A 16,928-nucleotide genomic window follows, 5' to 3' on the forward strand; every position below is an offset into this window, starting at 1 on the left:
ACTGTATTCTAGACCAGTCAAACATCTACGCCAACTCTTTCACAGATTCAGTGTTATTGCGTGATGGAGAATGTCACTTTGTCATCCTCTGGTACATACATGGGACCTAACATGCTGAACTTTGGACCAGTAAAACATCTACTCCAAGTCTTTCACAGATTCACTGTTATTGTGTGACAGTGAATGCAGCGTGGTCATTCTCTGGCATATACGTGGGACCCAAGATGGCATACTTTACACCAGTCAAACATCTACCCCAAGTCTTTCACAGATTCAGTGTTATGGCATGACAGTGAATGCAGTGTGGTCATTCTCTGGCATATAAGTGGGACCCAAGATGCCATACTTTACACCAGTCAAACATCTACCCCAACTCTTTCACAGATTCAGTGTTATGGTGTGAGGACGAATGTCACTTTGTCATCCTCTGGTACATACATGGGACCTAAGATGCTGTACTCTAGACCAGTTAAACATCTACCCCAAGTCTTTCACAGATTCAGTGTTATGGCGTGATGGAGAATGTCACTTTGTCATCCTCTGGCATATACGTGGGACCTAAGATACGGTACTCTAGACCAGTCAAACATCTACCCCAACTCTTTCACAAATTTAGTGTTATGGCGTGATGGAGAATGTCACTTTGTCATCCTTTGGCATATACGTGGGACCTAAAATACCGTACTTCGGACCAGTCAAGAATCTACTCCAATTCTTTCACAGATTCACTGTTATTGTGTGACATTGAATGCAGCGTGGTCATTCTCTGGCATATACGTGGGACCTAAGATGGCATACTTTACACCAGTCAAACATCTACCCCAACTCTTTCACAGATTCAGTGTTAGGGCGTGATGGAGAATGTCACTTTGTCATCCTCTAGCATATACGTGGGACCTAAAATACCGTATTCTAGACCAGTCAAACATCTACCCCAACTCTTTCACAGATTCAGTGTTATGGCGTGAGGACGAATGTCACTTTGTCATCCTCTGGTACATACATGGGACCTAGGATGCTGTACTCTAGACCAGTTAAACATCTACCCCAAGTCTTTCACAGATTCAGTGTTATGGCGTGATGGAGAATGTCACTTTGTCATCCTCTGGCATATACGTGGGACCTAAGATACGGTACTCTAGACCAGTCAAACATCTACGCCAATTCTTTCACAGATTCATTGTTATTGCGTGATGGAGAATGTCACTTTGTCATCCTCTGGTACATACATGGGACCTAAGATGCCGTACTTCGGACCAGTCAAGAATCTACTCCAATTCTTTCACAGATTCACTGTTATTGAGTGACATTGAATGCAGCGTGGTCATTCTCTGGCATATACGTGGGACCTAAGATGGCATACTTTACACCAGTCAAACATCTACCCCAACTCTTTCACAGATTCAGTGTTAGGGCGTGATGGAGAATGTCACTTTGTCATCCTCTAGCATATACGTGGGACCTAAAATACCGTATTCTAGACCAGTCAAACATCTACGCCAACTCTTTCACAGATACAGTGTTATTGTGTGATGGAGAATGTCACTTTGTCATCCTCTGGAACATACATGGGACCTAACATGCTGAACTTTGGACCAGGCAAACATCTACTCCAAGTCTTTCACAGATTCACTGTTATTGTGTGACAGTGAATGCAGCGTGGTCATTCTCTGGCATATACGTGGGACCTAAGATGTCATACTTTACACCAGTCAAACATCTACCCCAACTCTTTCACAGATTCAGTGTTATGGCGTGATGGAGAATGTCACTTTGTCATCCTCTGGTACATACCTGGGACCTAAGATGCTGTACTTTGGACCAGTCAAACATCTACTCCAGGTCTTTCACATATTCAGTGTTATGGCATGACAGTGAATGCAGCGTGGTCATTCTCTGGCATATACGTGGGACCTAAGATGTCATACTTTACACCAGTCAAACATCTACCCCAACTCTTTCACAGATTCAGTGTTATGGTGTGAGGACGAATGTCACTTTGTCATCCTATGGCATATACGTGGGACCTAAGATACTGTATTCTAGACCAGTCAAACATCTACGCCAACTCTTTCACAGATTCAGTGTTATTGCGTGATGGAGAATGTCACTTTGTCATCCTCTGGTACATACATGGGACCTAACATGCTGAACTTTGGACCAGTAAAACATCTACTCCAAGTCTTTCACAGATTCACTGTTATTGTGTGACAGTGAATGCAGCGTGGTCATTCTCTGGCATATACGTGGGACCCAAGATGGCATACTTTACACCAGTCAAACATCTACCCCAAGTCTTTCACAGATTCAGTGTTATGGCATGACAGTGAATGCAGTGTGGTCATTCTCTGGCATATAAGTGGGACCCAAGATGCCATACTTTACACCAGTCAAACATCTACCCCAACTCTTTCACAGATTCAGTGTTATGGCGTGAGGACGAATGTCACTTTGTCATCCTCTGGTACATACATGGGACCTAAGATGCTGTACTCTAGACCAGTTAAACATCTACCCCAAGTCTTTCACAGATTCAGTGTTATGGCGTGATGGAGAATGTCACTTTGTCATCCTCTGGCATATACGTGGGACCTAAGATACCGTACTCTAGACCAGTCAAACATCTACCCCAACTCTTTCACAAATTCAGTGTTATGGCGTGATGGAGAATGTCACTTTGTCATCCTTTGACATATACGTGGGACCTAAAATACCGTACTCTAGACCAGTCAAACATCTACGCCAATTTTTTCACAGATTCATTGTTATTGCGTGATGGAGAATGTTACTTTGTCATCCTCTGGTACATACATGGGACCTAAGATGCCGTACTTCGGACCAGTCAAGAATCTACTCCAATTCTTTCACAGATTCACTGTTATTGTGTGACATTGAATGCAGCGTGGTCATTCTCTGGCATATACGTGGGACCTAAGATGGCATACTTTACACCAGTCAAACATCTACCCCAACTCTTTCACAGATTCAGTGTTAGGGCGTGATGGAGAATGTCACTTTGTCATCCTCTAGCATATACGTGGGACCTAAAATACCGTATTCTAGACCAGTCAAACATCTACGCCAACTCTTTCACAGATACAGTGTTATTGCGTGATGGAGAATGTCACTTTGTCATCCTCTGGTACATACATGGGACCTAACATGCTGAACTTTGGACCAGTCACACATCTACTCCAAGTCTTTCACAGATTCACTGTTATTGTGTGACAGTGAATGCAGCGTGGTCATTCTCTGGCATATACGTGGGACCCAAGATGGCATACTTTACATCAGTCAAACATCTACCCCCAACTCTTTCACAGATTCAGTGTTATGGGGTGATGGAGAATGTCACTTTGTCATCCTCTGGTACATACCTGGGACCTAAGATGCTGTACTTTGGACCAGTCAAACATCTACTCCAAGTCTTTCACAGATTCAGTGTTATGGTATGACAGTGAATGCAGTGTGGTCATTCTCTGGCATATAAGTGGGACCCAAGATGCCATACTTTACACCAGTCAAACATCTACCCCAACTCTTTCACAGATTCAGTGTTATGGCATGAGGACGAATGTCACTTTGTCATCCTCTGGCATATACGTGGGACCTAAGATACCGTACTCTAGACCAGTCAAACATCTACGCCAACTCTTTCACAGATTCAGTGTTATTGCGTGATGGAGAATGTCACTTTGTCATCCTCTGGTACATACATGGGACCTAACATGCTGTACTTTGGACCAGTCAAACATCTACTCCAAGTCTTTCACAGATTCAGTGTTATGGCATGACAGTGAATGCAGTGTGGTCATTCTCTGGCATATACGTGGGAACCAAGATGCCATACTTTACACCAATCAAATATCTACCCCATCTCTTTCACAGATTCAGTGTTATGGCGTGATGGAGAATGTCACTTTGTCATCTTCTGACATATGCGTGGTACCTAAGATGCCGTACTTTACACCAGTCAATATCTACCCCAACTCTTTCACAGATTCAGTGTTATGGCGTGATGGAGAATGCCACTTGTCATCCTCTGGTACATACAAGGGACCTAAGATGCTGTACTTTGGACCAGACAAACATCTACTCCAAGTCTTTCACAGATTCAGTGTTATGGCATGACAGTGAATGCATCGTGGTCATTCTCTGGCATATACTTGGGACCCAAAATGCCATACTTTACACCAGTCAAACATCTACCCCAACTCTTTCACAGATTCAGTGTTATGGCGTGAGGTCGAATGTCACTTTGTCATTCTCTGGTACATACATGGGACCTAAGATGCTGTACTCTAGAGCAGTTAAACATCTGCCCTAACTCTTTCACAGATTCATTGTTATGGCGTGAGGAAGAATGTCACTTTGTCATCCTCTGGTACATACCTGCGACCTAAGATGCTGTACTTTGGACCAGTCAAACATCTACTCCAAGTCTTTCACAGATTCAGTGTTATGGCATGACAGTGAATGCAGCGTGGTCATTCTCTGGCATATACATGGGACCTAAGATGCTGTACTCTAGACCAGTTAAACATCTACCCCAAGTCTTTCACAGATTCAGTGTTATGGCGTGATGGAGAATGTCACTTTGTCATCCTCTGGCATATACGTGGGACCTAAGATACCGTACTCTAGACCAGTCAAACATCTACCCCAACTCTTTCACAAATTCAGTGTTATGGCGTGATGGAGAATGTCACTTTGTCATCCTTTGGCATATACGTGGGACCTAAAATACCGTACTCTAGACCAGTCAAACATCTACGCCAATTCTTTCACAGATTCATTGTTATTGCGTGATGGAGAATGTCACTTTGTCATCCTCTGGTACATACATGGGACCTAAGATGCCGTACTTCGGACCAGTCAAGAATCTACTCCAATTCTTTCACAGATTCACTGTTATTGTGTGACATTGAATACAGCGTGGTCATTCTCTGGCATATACGTGGGACCTAAGATGGCATACTTTACACCAGTCAAACATCTACCCCAACTCTTTCACAGATTCAGTGTTAGGGCGTGATGGAGAATGTCACTTTGTCATCCTCTAGCATATACGTGGGACCTAAAATACCGTATTCTAGACCAGTCAAACATCTACGCCAACTCTTTCACAGATTCAGTGTTATTGTGTGATGGAGAATGTCACTTTGTCATCCTCTGGAACATACATGGGACCTAACATGCTGAACTTTGGACCAGGCAAACATCTACTCCAAGTCTTTCACAGATTCACTGTTATTGTGTGACAGTGAATGCAGCGTGGTCATTCTCTGGCATATACGTGGGACCTAAGATGTCATACTTTACACCAGTCAAACATCTACCCCAACTCTTTCACAGATTCAGTGTTATGGCGTGATGGAGAATGTCACTTTGTCATCCTCTGGTACATACCTGGGACCTAAGATGCTGTACTTTGGACCAGTCAAACATCTACTCCAAGTCTTTCACATATTCAGTGTTATGGCATGACAGTGAATGCAGCGTGGTCATTCTCTGGCATATACGTGGGACCTAAGATGTCATACTTTACACCAGTCAAACATCTACCCCAACTCTTTCACAGATTCAGTGTTATGGCGTGAGGACGAATGTCACTTTGTCATCCTATGGCATATACGTGGGACCTAAGATACTGTATTCTAGACCAGTCAAACATCTACGCCAACTCTTTCACAGATTCAGTGTTATTGCGTGATGGAGAATGTCACTTTGTCATCCTCTGGTACATACATGGGACCTAACATGCTGAACTTTGGACCAGTAAAACATCTACTCCAAGTCTTTCACAGATTCACTGTTATTGTGTGACAGTGAATGCAGCGTGGTCATTCTCTGGCATATACGTGGGACCCAAGATGGCATACTTTACACCAGTCAAACATCTACCCCAAGTCTTTCACAGATTCAGTGTTATTGCATGACAGTGAATGCAGTGTGGTCATTCTCTGGCATATAAGTGGGACCCAAGATGCCATACTTTACACCAGTCAAACATCTACCCCAACTCTTTCACAGATTCAGTGTTATGGCGTGAGGACGAATGTCACTTTGTCATCCTCTGGTACATACATGGGACCTAAGATGCTGTACTCTAGACCAGTTAAACATCTACCCCAAGTCTTTCACAGATTCAGTGTTATGGCGTGATGGAGAATGTCACTTTGTCATCCTCTGGCATATACGTGGGACCTATGATACCGTACTCTAGACCAGTCAAACATCTACCCCAACTCTTTCACAAATTCAGTGTTATGGCGTGATGGAGAATGTCACTTTGTCATCCTTTGGCATATACGTGGGACCTAAAATACCGTACTCTAGACCAGTCAAACATCTACGCCAATTCTTTCACAGATTCATTGTTATTGCGTGATGGAGAATGTTACTTTGTCATCCTCTGGTACATACATGGGACCTAAGATGCCGTACTTCGGACCAGTCAAGAATCTACTCCAATTCTTTCACAGATTCACTGTTATTGTGTGACATTGAATGCAGCGTGGTCATTCTCTGGCATATACGTGGGACCTAAGATGGCATACTTTACACCAGTCAAACATCTACCCCAACTCTTTCACAGATTCAGTGTTATGGCGTGATGGAGAATGTCACTTTGTCATCCTCTAGCATATACGTGGGACCTAAGATACTGTATTCTAGACCAGTCAAACATCTACGCCAACTCTTTCACAGATTCAGTGTTATTGCGTGATGGAGAATGTCACTTTGTCATCCTCTGGTACATACATGGGACCTAACATGCTGAACTTTGGACCAGTAAAACATCTACTCCAAGTCTTTCACAGATTCACTGTTATTGTGTGACAGTGAATGCAGCGTGGTCATTCTCTGGCATATACGTGGGACCCAAGATGGCATACTTTACACCAGTCAAACATCTACCCCAAGTCTTTCACAGATTCAGTGTTATGGCATGACAGTGAATGCAGTGTGGTCATTCTCTGGCATATAAGTGGGACCCAAGATGCCATACTTTACACCAGTCAAACATCTACCCCAACTCTTTCACAGATTCAGTGTTATGGTGTGAGGACGAATGTCACTTTGTCATCCTCTGGTACATACATGGGACCTAAGATGCTGTACTCTAGACCAGTTAAACATCTACCCCAAGTCTTTCACAGATTCAGTGTTATGGCGTGATGGAGAATGTCACTTTGTCATCCTCTGGCATATACGTGGGACCTAAGATACGGTACTCTAGACCAGTCAAACATCTACCCCAACTCTTTCACAAATTCAGTGTTATGGCGTGATGGAGAATGTCACTTTGTCATCCTTTGGCATATACGTGGGACCTAAAATACCGTACTTCGGACCAGTCAAGAATCTACTCCAATTCTTTCACAGATTCACTGTTATTGTGTGACATTGAATGCAGCGTGGTCATTCTCTGGCATATACGTGGGACCTAAGATGGCATACTTTACACCAGTCAAACATCTACCCCAACTCTTTCACAGATTCAGTGTTAGGGCGTGATGGAGAATGTCACTTTGTCATCCTCTAGCATATACGTGGGACCTAAAATACCGTATTCTAGACCAGTCAAACATCTACCCCAACTCTTTCACAGATTCAGTGTTATGGCGTGAGGACGAATGTCACTTTGTCATCCTCTGGTACATACATGGGACCTAAGATGCTGTACTCTAGACCAGTTAAACATCTACCCCAAGTCTTTCACAGATTCAGTGTTATGGCGTGATGGAGAATGTCACTTTGTCATCCTCTGGCATATACGTGGGACCTAAGATACGGTACTCTAGACCAGTCAAACATCTACGCCAATTCTTTCACAGATTCATTGTTATTGCGTGATGGAGAATGTCACTTTGTCATCCTCTGGTACATACATGGGACCTAAGATGCCGTACTTCGGACCAGTCAAGAATCTACTCCAATTCTTTCACAGATTCACTGTTATTGTGTGACATTGAATGCAGCGTGGTCATTCTCTGGCATATACGTGGGACCTAAGATGGCATACTTTACACCAGTCAAACATCTACCCCAACTCTTTCACAGATTCAGTGTTAGGGCGTGATGGAGAATGTCACTTTGTCATCCTCTAGCATATACGTGGGACCTAAAATACCGTATTCTAGACCAGTCAAACATCTACGCCAACTCTTTCACAGATTCAGTGTTATTGTGTGATGGAGAATGTCACTTTGTCATCCTCTGGAACATACATGGGACCTAACATGCTGAACTTTGGACCAGGCAAACATCTACTCCAAGTCTTTCACAGATTCACTGTTATTGTGTGACAGTGAATGCAGCGTGGTCATTCTCTGGCATATACGTGGGACCTAAGATGTCATACTTTACACCAGTCAAACATCTACCCCAACTCTTTCACAGATTCAGTGTTATGGCGTGATGGAGAATGTCACTTTGTCATCCTCTGGTACATACCTGGGACCTAAGATGCTGTACTTTGGACCAGTCAAACATCTACTCCAAGTCTTTCACATATTCAGTGTTATGGCATGACAGTGAATGCAGCGTGGTCATTCTCTGGCATATACGTGGGACCTAAGATGTCATACTTTACACCAGTCAAACATCTACCCCAACTCTTTCACAGATTCAGTGTTATGGCGTGAGGACGAATGTCACTTTGTCATCCTATGGCATATACGTGGGACCTAAGATACTGTATTCTAGACCAGTCAAACATCTACGCCAACTCTTTCACAGATTCAGTGTTATTGCGTGATGGAGAATGTCACTTTGTCATCCTCTGGTACATACATGGGACCTAACATGCTGAACTTTGGACCAGTAAAACATCTACTCCAAGTCTTTCAAAGATTCACTGTTATTGTGTGACAGTGAATGCAGCGTGGTCATTCTCTGGCATATACGTGGGACCCAAGATGGCATACTTTACACCAGTCAAACATCTACCCCAAGTCTTTCACAGATTCAGTGTTATGGCATGACAGTGAATGCAGTGTGGTCATTCTCTGGCATATAAGTGGGACCCAAGATGCCATACTTTACACCAGTCAAACATCTACCCCAACTCTTTCACAGATTCAGTGTTATGGCGTGAGGACGAATGTCACTTTGTCATCCTCTGGTACATACATGGGACCTAAGATGCTGTACTCTAGACCAGTTAAACATCTACCCCAAGTCTTTCACAGATTCAGTGTTATGGCGTGATGGAGAATGTCACTTTGTCATCCTCTGGCATATACGTGGGACCTAAGATACCGTACTCTAGACCAGTCAAACATCTACCCCAACTCTTTCACAAATTCAGTGTTATGGCGTGATGGAGAATGCCACTTTGTCATCCTTTGGCATATACGTGGGACCTAAAATACCGTACTCTAGACCAGTCAAACATCTACGCCAATTCTTTCACAGATTCATTGTTATTGCGTGATGGAGAATGTCACTTTGTCATCCTCTGGTACATACATGGGACCTAAGATGCCGTACTTCGGACCAGTCAAGAATCTACTCCAATTCTTTCACAGATTCACTGTTATTGTGTGACATTGAATGCAGCGTGGTCATTCTCTGGCATATACGTGGGACCTAAGATGGCATACTTTACACCAGTCAAACATCTACCCCAACTCTTTCACAGATTCAGTGTTATGGCGTGATGGAGAATGTCACTTTGTCATCCTCTAGCATATACGTGGGACCTAAGATACTGTATTCTAGACCAGTCAAACATCTACGCCAACTCTTTCACAGATTCAGTGTTATTGCGTGATGGAGAATGTCACTTTGTCATCCTCTGGTACATACATGGGACCTAACATGCTGAACTTTGGACCAGTAAAACATCTACTCCAAGTCTTTCACAGATTCACTGTTATTGTGTGACAGTGAATGCAGCGTGGTCATTCTCTGGCATATACGTGGGACCCAAGATGGCATACTTTACACCAGTCAAACATCTACCCCAAGTCTTTCACAGATTCAGTGTTATGGCATGACAGTGAATGCAGTGTGGTCATTCTCTGGCATATAAGTGGGACCCAAGATGCCATACTTTACACCAGTCAAACATCTACCCCAACTCTTTCACAGATTCAGTGTTATGGCGTGAGGACGAATGTCACTTTGTCATCCTCTGGTACATACATGGGACCTAAGATGCTGTACTCTAGACCAGTTAAACATCTACCCCAAGTCTTTCACAGATTCAGTGTTATGGCGTGATGGAGAATGTCACTTTGTCATCCTCTGGCATATACGTGGGACCTAAGATACCGTACTCTAGACCAGTCAAACATCTACCCCAACTCTTTCACAAATTCAGTGTTATGGCGTGATGGAGAATGTCACTTTGTCATCCTTTGACATATACGTGGGACCTAAAATACCGTACTCTAGACCAGTCAAACATCTACGCCAATTCTTTCACAGATTCATTGTTATTGCGTGATGGAGAATGTCACATTGTCATCCTCTGGTACATACATGGGACCTAAGATGCTGCACTTCGGACCAGTCAAGAATCTACTCCAATTCTTTCACAGATTCACTGTTATTGTGTGACATTGAGTGCAGCGTGGTCATTCTCTGGCATACACGTGGGACCTAAGATGGCATACTTTACACCAGTCAAACATCTACCCCAACTCTTTCACAGATTCAGTGTTAGGGCGTGATGGAGAATGTCACTTTGTCATCCTCTAGCATATACGTGGGACCTAAAATACCGTATTCTAGACCAGTCAAACATCTACGCCAACTCTTTCACAGATTCAGTGTTATTGTGTGATGGAGAATGTCACTTTGTCATCCTCTGGAACATACATGGGACCTAACATGCTGAACTTTGGACCAGGCAAACATCTACTCCAAGTCTTTCACAGATTCACTGTTATTGTGTGACAGTGAATGCAGCGTGGTCATTCTCTGGCATATACGTGGGACCTAAGATGTCATACTTTACACCAGTCAAACATCTACCCCAACTCTTTCACAGATTCAGTGTTATGGCGTGATGGAGAATGTCACTTTGTCATCCTCTGGTACATACCTGGGACCTAAGATGCTGTACCTTGGACCAGTCAAACATCTACTCCAAGTCTTTCACAGATTCAGTGTCATTGTGTGGCGGTGAATGCAGCGTGGTCATTCTCTGGCATATACGTGGGACCCAAGATGGCATACTTTACACCAGTCAAACATCTACCCCAACTCTTTCACAGATTCAGTGTTATGGCGTGAGGACGAATGTCACTTTGTCATCCTATGGCATATACGTGGGACCTAAGATACCGTACTTTAGACCAGTCAAACATCTACGCCAATTCTTTCACAGATTCAGTGTTATTGCATGATGGAGAATGTCACTTTGTCATCCTCTGGTACATACATGGGACCTAACATGCTGTACTTTGGACCAGTCAAACATCTACTCCAAGTCTTTCACAGATTCAGTGTCATTGTGTGACGGTGAATGCAGCGTGGTCATTCTCTGGCATATACGTGGGACCCAAGATGGCATACTTTACACCAGTCAAACATCTACCCCAACTCTTTCACAGATTCAGTGTTATGGCGTGATGGAGAATGTCACTTTGTCATCCTCTGGTACATACCTGGGACCTAAGATGCTGTACTTTGGACCAGTCAAACATCTACTCCAGGTCTTTCACAGATTCAATGTTATGGCATGACAGTGAATGCAGCGTGGTCATTCTCTGGCATATAAGTGGGACCCAAGATGCCATACTTTACACCAGTCAAACATCTACCCCAACTCTTTTACAGATTCAGTGTTATGGCGTGATGGAGAATGTCACTTTGACATCCTCTGCCATATACGTGAGACCTAAGATACTGTACTGTAGACCAGTCAAACATCTACCCCAACTCTTTCACAAATTCAGTGTTATGGCGTGATGGAGAATGTCACTTTGCCATCCTCTGGCATATAAGTGGGACCTAAGATACCATACTCTAGACCAGTCAAACATCTACACCAATTCTTTCACAGATTTAGTGTTATTGCGTGATGGAGAATGTCACATTGCCATCCTCTGGTACATACATGGGACCAAAGATGCCGTACTTTGGACCAGTCAAAAATCTACTCCAAGTCTTTCACAGATTCAGTGTCATGGCATGACAGTGAATGCAGCGTGGTCATTCTCTGGCATATACGTGGGACCTAAGATGCCGTACTTTACACCAGTCCAACACCTACCCTCACTCTTTCACAGATTCAGTGTTATGGAGTGATGGAGAATGTCACTTTGTAATCCTATGGCATATAAGTGGGACCTAAAATACCGTACTCTAGACCAGTCAAACATCTACGACAACTCTTTCACAGATTCAGTGTTATTGTGTGATGGAGAATGTCACTTTGTCATCCTCTGGTACATACATGGGACCTAACATGCTGTACTTTGGACCAGTCAAACATCTACTCCAAGTCTTTCACAGATTCAGGGTTATTGTGTGACGGTGAATGCAGCGTGGTCATTCTCTGGCATATACGTGGGACCTAAGATGGCATACCTTACACCAGTGAAACATCTACCCCAACTCTTTCACAGATTCAGTGTTATGGCATGATGGATAATGTCACTTTGTCATACTCTGGTACAAACCTGGGACCTAAGATGCTGTACTTTGGACCAGTCAAACATCTACTCCAAGTCTTTCACAGATTCAGGGTTATTGTGTGACGGTGAATGCAGCGTGGTCATTCTCTGGCATATACGTGGGACCTAAGATGCCGTACTTTAAAACAGTCAAACATCTACCCCAACTCTTTCACAAATTCAGTGTTATGGTGTGATGGAGAATGTCACTTTGTCATCCTCTGGCATATACGTGGGACCTAAGATACCATACTCTAGACCAGTCAAACATCTACACGAATTCTTTCACAGATTTAGTGTTATTGCGTGATGGAGAATGTCACTTTGCCATCCTCTGGTACATACATGGGACCAAAGATGCCGTACTTTGGACCAGTCAAAAATCTACTCCAAGTCTTTCACAGATTCAGTGTCATGGCATGACAGTGAATGCAGCGTGGTCATTCTCTGGCATATACGTGAGACCTAAGATGCCGTACTTTACACCAGTCAAACACCTACCCTCACTCTTTCACAGATTCAGTGTTATGGAGTGATGGAGAATGTCACTTTGTCATCCTATGGCATATACGTGGGACCTAAGATACCGTACTCTAGACAGTCAAACATCTATGACAACTCTTTCACAGATTCAGTGTTATTGCGTGATGGAGAATGTCACTTTGTCATCCTCTGGTACATACCTGGGACTTAACATGCTGTACTTTGGACCAGTCAAACATCTACTCCAAGTCTTTCACAGATTCAGTGTTATGGCATGACAGTGAATGCAGCATGGTCATTCTCTGGCATATACGTGGGACCCAAGATGTCATACTTTACACCAGTCAAACAGATACCCCAACTCTTTCACAGATTCAGTGTTATGGCGTGAGGGAGAATGTCACTTTGTCATCATCTGGTACATACGTGGGACCTAAGATGCTGTACTTTGGACCAGTCAAACATCTACTCCAATTCTTTCACAGATTCAGTGTTATTGCGTGATGGAGAATGTCACTTTGTCATACTCTGGTACAAACATGAGACCTAAGATGCCGTACTTTGGACCAGTCAAAAATCTACTCCAAGTCTTTCATCACAGATTCAGTGTTACTGTGTGACAGTGAATGCAGCATGGTCATTCTCTGGCATATACGTGGGACCCAAGATGTCATACTTTACACCAGTCAAACAGATACCCCAACTCTTTCACAGATTCAGGCCCTCATTACAACCCCGGCGCTAAACCATGGCGCTATTAGCACCATGGTTGGTGCCGGTGTTGTAACAAGTCCGCCATGGTGGAATGGGGAAATACCGCCCCATTCCAAGGTTGGCGGGGCGGTTATTCCCCATGCCGCCATGGCCCTTCCCCATTCCCATTTTTGCCCCATAGGGCTCAATGGGACTGGGGAAGGCGCTAATTACGGCACCGTAAATTACGGTGCCGTAATTAGCTCCTAGGTCCCTTTGCGGGTTGGTTTTTCAACGCCTGCTAAAAGCAGGCGTTAAAGTGCCACCCGCAAAGGGACCTCGTAATCAGGCGTTAAGGGTTTAACGGCGCCGACACCTTTTACGGCGCCGTTAACCCCTTAACGCCTGGGTTGTAATGAGGGCCTCAGTCTTATGGCGTGAGGACGAATGTCACTTTTTCATCCTCTGGTACATACATGGGCCCTAAAATGCTGTACTCTAGACCAGTCAAACATCTACCCTAACTCTTTCACAGATTCAGTGTTATGGCATGAGGGAGAATGTCACTTTGTCATCCTCTGGTACATACATGGGACCTAAGATGCTGTACTTTGGACCAATCAAACATCTACTCCAAGTCTTTCACAGATTCAGGGTTATTGTGTGACAGTGAATGCAGCGTGGTCATTTTCTGCCATATACGTGGGACCTAAGATGGCATACTTTACACCAGTGAAACATCTGCCCCAACTCTTTCACAGATTCAGTGTTATGGCGTGATGGAGAATGTCACTTTGTCATCCTCTTGTACATACGTGGGACCTAAGATGCTGTTCTTTGGACCAGTCAAATATCTACTCAAGCTCTATCACAGATTCATTGTAATGGCAGGAGGACAACGTACCTTTGTCATCGTCTGGCATATGCGTGGGACATAAGATGGCATACTTTACACCAGTCAAACATCTACCCCAACTCTTTCACAGATTCAGTGTTATGGCGTGAGGACGAATGTCACTTTGTCATCCTCTGGCATATACGTGGGAACTAAAATACCATACTTTAGACCAGTCAAATATCTACTCAAGCTCTATCACAGATTCATTGTAATGGCAGGAGGGCAACGTACCTTTGTCATCGTCTGGCATATGCGTGGGACATAAGATGCTGTACTTTAGACCACTCAAACATCTACCCCAACTCTGCCATAGATTAAGTGTTATGGCGTGGATGCAACTCTTTATTTATTTATCTATAAAGCGTGTAAGCCCGTAGGCGTCCAAGCAAATTCAAACATTTGACAAAGACAAGACGAACAAAACACAAAGAAAACTCATGGAGACAACAAAACATTAGAGGCAGGGAATCAGAAAGTCAGACCAAAGTGAGACACAAGCATTATGTACAAAATGTGTTTTCAGCTGTTTTCTGAAGGAAGCAAAGTGAGAGTCGGAGTGCGCGCAAGGAGATGGCACATTCCAGCAATCTGAGGCTACTGCCTGAAGTGATCTGCCGCCAGCACGGTTACGCTTATAGCGCTTGCAGATTAAGTGTTGTTGTGTACTGGAACAAAGAGAGCGAGATTGTTTGCGGAGTCGATATCGGGCCTATAATGGCGCATCACCATATACACACGTGTGGGCGATATTCATGGTTTTGTACTTTAGTCTCTGAAGAACTGACAGCCAGTGCAAACCTTTCAACGTTGGGGCGATGTGGGACCTTCTACCATTATTAGCTATAATCCAAGTGGCAGCACTTTGTATCACTTGGAGCTTTGCAATCTCATATGACGGCGCTCCACTGAGCAGTCCATTGCCATAACCAAGTGTGGGCCCTATAATGGCCCTGGCTATTTCAGTGGCCTTAGAATCAGAAAGGAACGGTCTTATTTAATGCAGCAAACGAAGGTAATAATGGCAAGAGGTAACTGTGGCTGAAACTTGGGTGTCCATTTTCATCTCAGAATTAAGAATAATACCCACAGATTTAGCTTTCCTCAGTATAGGAATTGAATGCGTGTCCACGTTTTTTATGGGATTAGGGGCAGCCAATAAAAGTAGCTCAGTCTTTTGATCTTTTAGACAAAGCCAGTTGTCTCTCATCCATGAGCTAATGACGTTGAAGATGTTATGGATATGATTAGTGTCTCTAGAAATATCGCCAGATAACATAAACAGCAGCTGGGCATCGTCAGCGTAGTTTTGAAACTGGACCTCATTGCTAACCAGGAGATTATGGAGGGGTTTTATGTACAAATTGAAAAGAAGAGTGGACATTTGTTTGAATTGTTTAAAGTGCGCACCTTGCTCGAGAGCAGCGGAGCGCTGTACAGAGTGTGGATAGCCGGCATTTGGGCTGGCATCTTTTAACAGTACCACAGTTCTTGAGGTCTGTGTGTCGGTATGTGCGTCCATTGGACATGCATGCTCCCTGAGGGACTCCCCGTGTGATCAAGTGGGGAACAGGATGAAAACTGACCCAACACCACCGAGTCAGACCTTCCTCGTAAAAAGGAACTCATCCAACTAGCGGCAAGGTGGTCGAGGTTGAGATGTTGTGTAAGACATGACAAAAGGATGTCAAGATCAAGCACATCAAACGCTGCCGAGAGGTCCAAGAGCATCAATAAAACAGCTTTGCCCTCATCCAGGATATCAAATATGCCGGAATGAATGTCCAGCATTGAGGTTTCGGTACTGTTGGCTTGTCGAAAGCCTGACTGGTAACTACCCAATGGATTATGAGGAATTACAGAGCGCTTCAGCTGTACATAATGTAGAGATGTCATCCGCTGGCATGCATGTGGTACCTAAAATGCTGTGCTTTAGACCAGTCAAACATCTCCTCTGACTGTCATAGATGAGATTATGAAGTGTAAGAGCAACATGAAGAATTGCACAAACCTTTACCTATTTTTTAAAAAAAGAATAAGGAGGTAGAGAGAACTGCAGTGGCTGAATACGGGTCGGCATCTCTAGGAGGATGCTTCGAGTTCAACCTCCGCTGGAGGCGGTTCTATGCAAATAAGGGACATGAGTTTGCTGGTTTTAGCCAATCACTTGTGGATTAATTGCTCTGCAGAGAGATGAATAGAAAAACATATCTGGAAAATGA

General features: G+C 43.8%; 1 protein-coding gene across 2 annotated transcripts in view; it reads right to left on the reverse strand.

Annotated features, from left to right (window-relative positions):
• GABBR1 (gamma-aminobutyric acid type B receptor subunit 1) overlaps window positions 1-16,928 on the reverse strand; it is an 844,797-nt gene that overhangs the window by 418,333 nt on the left and 409,536 nt on the right. The window lies entirely within an intron of this gene.

Source organism: Ambystoma mexicanum, chromosome 13 (genome assembly GCF_040938575.1).
Source record: "Ambystoma mexicanum isolate Mex_15411 chromosome 13, UKY_AmexF1_1, whole genome shotgun sequence".
Classification (NCBI taxonomy): domain Eukaryota; kingdom Metazoa; phylum Chordata; class Amphibia; order Caudata; family Ambystomatidae; genus Ambystoma; species Ambystoma mexicanum.